Source organism: Triticum aestivum, chromosome 2D (assembly GCF_018294505.1).
Source record: "Triticum aestivum cultivar Chinese Spring chromosome 2D, IWGSC CS RefSeq v2.1, whole genome shotgun sequence".
Taxonomy (NCBI): domain Eukaryota; kingdom Viridiplantae; phylum Streptophyta; class Magnoliopsida; order Poales; family Poaceae; genus Triticum; species Triticum aestivum.
Window position 1 is genome coordinate 553,894,961 of NC_057799.1, and position 4,766 is coordinate 553,899,726.

The 4,766-nt window shown below is 44.9% G+C and overlaps 1 long non-coding RNA gene across 1 annotated transcript; it reads right to left on the reverse strand.

Annotated features, from left to right (window-relative positions):
* Positions 1-1,762: 1,762 nt before the first annotated feature.
* On the reverse strand, positions 1,763-4,471 carry LOC123049939 (uncharacterized). Its single transcript, XR_006423690.1, has 3 exons — positions 3,885-4,471; positions 2,240-3,209; positions 1,763-1,973 (listed from the first exon to the last, which is right to left on the reverse strand). It is a non-coding gene; the product is annotated as an uncharacterized lncRNA (long non-coding RNA).
* Between the last annotated feature and the right edge of the window lie 295 nt (positions 4,472-4,766).

The following is a 4,766-nucleotide window of genomic DNA, read 5'->3' on the forward strand; positions in this document are numbered from 1 at the left end:
ATCGATGGATTGCGCCATGGAGCAAAACTAACAAGATGAAATTAAAGAAAAAAGGTGGTACATATAGAGAGCGCTCGTCGCCAAATTATGCATATACTATATGACACTACCCACTATGAAGGTACTAGTAACATAGACTAGTAACTAGTCTATGTTACTCTCCACTATGACCAGCCAAAGTTGAGGCGCGGATACCAACGAGGGCCTGGTTGTGTCTATACTTGGACAACTCACCCGACTGCATGCGCACCAGGCAGACAAAGCTCGTGTCGTGTTGGTGCCATGTGCGTCCCGCACATTAACCAAAACGTCGCGCCTCCATCTTAGCCTCCGCGTTTTAAACTTCTCATTCTCAAGGCCAGGGAGCAACGTGAAACCTATGATAGAGCCAATCGGATGATTGAGAACACTATAATTCGTAGCTACAGATGCGTGTGTGAGAGAGGACGAGTGCGTGTGTGCATCTCTTCTCAGAGTACAAGTGTATGTGGGTGGCATCGACCTAGGGAGCAGTGATGGTGCGTGTGAGAAGTCCCGAGAAATAGGTGTAATGCGTTTGAAAAAAAGACTAGTCTATAGCTCGCCACGAGGCTATTCCTGTCGAACGCCAAGCGTAAGATATGTATCCGACGGTGCCAGTTTTTGAACGTACACAGCAGTAGAAAAAGAACTAGTACCATGGCATATGCTACACCACGACCGAGAAAACGTGCCGACGTTACGCCATCCGGGAATAGTGCCGCACTTCGAAACTAGAACCGTCAATAAATTTTGAACGCGTCTCGTCACATTCCAAATTACTACTACTACCACGCTATATTTAATTGCAAACCTGTTCACACCGATCACAACCTAAACGGTTTCCCACTTAGGAGCGTATTAGTAGTACTCAATTATAAATACTACTATGCTAAGATGACTGCACATTCCTCCTCAACTCCTCATCCACAAAAAACAATCAAGTCAATCAAGCCATGGCCAGCGTGAGTTTTGGGTCAAGAGATTTCCACCAGGGAGAGGTGAGCATGGAAGAGGAAGCACGAGAGATGTCCCGCCTCGCCGCGAAAGCAGCCGACATTTCCAGACGTGCAGCAGTAGCAGCACACAGGTCCCGCTGTGCCGTCGATGTAGCAGACTGTTCCGGCCATGCCGCGGAAGCAGCAGAGATGTCCCGCCGCGCCGCCGAAGCAGCACGGAGGTCCCGCTGCGCCGCGGCGGCCTGGGAAAATTTCTCGCGGGCAGGGGAGGACTCTTACAGGTGCATGCATGCGATGGTCCATAGCAAGATGGATCAGATCTCCGGCTGGGCGAGGTTGCAGGACGAGGCTATCGGCGTCATCCGACAACTAGGGGAGGGCAATCACTACAAGAATCTTGTTAATCCATGATGGATACAATCTGTCATGGAACAGTGCAAAACCGTCAAGGAGGGTTTTCCGTGACGGATTTATAATCCGTCATGTACATCGCGTCATAATTTGACAACTGTACCACCATGACGGATCCTGGCCGTCACCGATGAGTCCCTAGGCCCGCCCAGGCCCGGTCCTCTATGACAGACTAGTCCGTCATGGATTGAGATGACGTTGTACAAAAATGGGTTGGACGTGGCATCTACATGGCACCAGCATGGATGTGACGTGGCATCCGCATTTTTTAGTGTCCAACCATGATTTCCATCCAACCAGATACAACGCCACCCATTACATAGTCAAACAAGCTTTCACAACACAATTAATTTCTATTGAACAGGCCCATGATTTGAAGCATTTCACAAATTTCCATTCAATTATTTCACTGAGTAAAGCCCTTTTAAAACGTGGCCAATAATACATCCAACTTCACATCACATGCCCTCAGTAATAATTACACCAGATTACATCAACAAATATACAAGTTTGTACAGATCCTCTTAATCATCAAGTTCACGCCTACACCTCCAACTTCATTTTTGGCTCTGACCACCAAGTAATCTGTAACAAACAATATGCTTTTGTTACAAAATGCCAAGCTGATTACAACAACATAAATAGTAGTTATTATCATCTGAACCATCATTTTTATTTCACATGGTTTGAACCTCACTAGTGAGGCCTATATACTTAAGAGTTATGCCATAATTGGTTGTATTTCATTAATCAACAATATTGTTTGATTGCAGCAACACAACATCGACGACTAATCACAAGTAACCTAGTGCCAAATAGTTTAAATCATCCTAAAGCACATAGGAGCTTACCCATGCCAAAGAGCTGAGGAGCTCCACCTTGTTGTGCAACTGTAGGTACCTTTGAAAAATTATCATCTCAAAGATCAAAGGGGTGTTGACAAATAATAAAGGGATAGGGGAACAAGGGAAGTTGTTGTTTCTGGAAAACTACTTGCAACAAAACTGTACTTCTTTTTACCATAGTGCACACCTTTTTTTTCCTAAACCATGATCATGAACTAACTTGATGTCATTTTTCTTATGTAAAAAAATACACCTATCTACGTGTGAGAATAGACATAATAGGTATACTATAGTATCAAGAACAGCCAAGTGACCTCTTTTTACATAAATGTATTTTTCACTGAATTTAATGAAACTAAATATGTGGCGTAGATGTTGATATAGCTTCTTATAAACTTGATCAAATTCAATTATTTCAGAATTGAGGAAGTAGATTATAAATAATACCTATTAATGGTGAGAAAACAAGAATAAATGAAATGTTCAAGGTGGAGACACTTTCAAATTTACACTGCACTTAACATGATTTAATAAACTTGAACCACTAAATCTCAATTTTGATAACAGATCTTGCATTAAACAAATGCAAATTTTGATTATTATATTTAGAATTGGTAGAGGAAATCAATCAAACCTAGAACTTATATAATGGGTTATGGCAATCTGATCTCTACCAGTACCACAAGAAATAACAACCAAGCTGGAAGTAATGATGAACAGAAGAGCTATATAGCCAACGATGGTTCACATAACATTTCAGGGAAGTATATCTAAACTATTATCAAGCAGTTATGATTGACTATGCACTGTAGTGTGAGCATGCAGTAGTGATTGTCGTTGCTGATGAAGGTCCTAAAGAATTGACACACCCAGCTCTTTTATCTCCAGCATAGTTCTTCAGCTATTTTTAATTCTGCCAGTGGACTGATTCAGTCGTTCAGTTGTAATCATCAACCTTCGTTGATCAAGTGGAGACCTGAGCCAGGAACAATGCTTAAGATATCATAACAAGCATAACAATACTGCATTAATATATACACTTTACATTAGTAGAGAAATATGTCAGAAAAGGAGCACTGATTCCACAATACAGAAAGACAAAAAGGCTACTGTAGAATGTAAAGCAACATCCAGTAATTTATAAATTGGATAACTCGCTTTTCCTGATATATCAAGAAGCATTATGGAAGTGATTGAACCAGTACTACACTCCCTTTTATTAGGCAGTTAGACGAGGTTCAATTCTCATCTCTTTTGGTTCTAGAAAGATACAAAAATGTACAGCACGTACAGTTTTGCACATTGCCTTTTATTAGGAGGTAAGAAGAGATTCAATTCATCTCTTTTGGTTCTGGGAAGATACAAAAATGCACAACAAATCCAATTTTGCACTCTGGAGTTTACTTTCACAAAATACAGATACAAAAGTAAAGTCAAATAATACTACAGCTAGCTGATTGCAACAGTCATTTTAATCAAATCAGGAAAGCATAAACAGCTTACTGACTATGAGCCTAACTTGCTACTAGACTATAAATTCTATAACAGAGGGATTAATGTTTGTAAATATTAAATCATCAATTCTTGAGAGGAAAGATACAAAATCAACCTAAATCAAGGAGAAGAGGGAGGTAGAGGTCGCAGTGCTCACAGGAGACCTTTGTAAGCAATGCAGGTCAGACACCGTCTCGCGTGACAGAGGAGGTTGCCACAGGACGCACCGCTGCGCCGGAGACGCGGAAGAGGGGGTCGGGGTCGCCGCCGTCCAGCCCGACGCAGTCGAGCGCACTGAGCTAGGGGAGGCAGAGAGGTGCAAGGGGGCGCGATGCACGACGGAGTGCTGCAGCTCGAGACGCGCAAGCGACGGATGCGCCACCGCAGCCGAAACCCTAGACATGGGCTAGGGGTTGAGTGCGAGCGCAAGGGGCTGGGAGCGGCGGATCCAGCCGGGCTGGAGGGTGGAGGCGTCGGAGACGATCTCGCGAGCGTGCTGCACGGTGGCGGACGTCGCCGGAATCTGCGGATGTTGGTGGCGGCGCGACGATTCGCAGGAGAGGGAGAGATGGATTGGTGGGGGTTGCGGCGGATCTGGCAGCTGCCGGAGCAGCGAGGTGAGAGGAGGGAAAGGGCTGGCGACGAGAAGTGGAGGAGGCGATGTGGTGGTTGGTGGCGGCGATGTGTGTGAGAAGATGGGGAATCGGAAGGGGGGCTGCGACGAACGGAGAGACAGAAAGAGGAGGGGGCCGAGGAGGAGGCACTTAGGGTTTGGGTTTTATACATGAATGGTTAGGCGGGCTTAGGCGGGCTTTAGCGTGCTTGTGGGGCTGTACCAGGCCATTCATGACAGATTTCAAAAACGTCATGCGAAATCCATCATGAATCAACATATTTCTTGTAGTGAATGCGAAGCTCCGGGGCAAGCGCGACCTGCTGAGGGCGAAGATCGCCGGAAGGGCGAAGCAGGAGGAGGAGACCGCTGCCTTGTTGCAGAGGATGGGCATCATCATCAAGAAACTTATGGAAGAGAATGCCA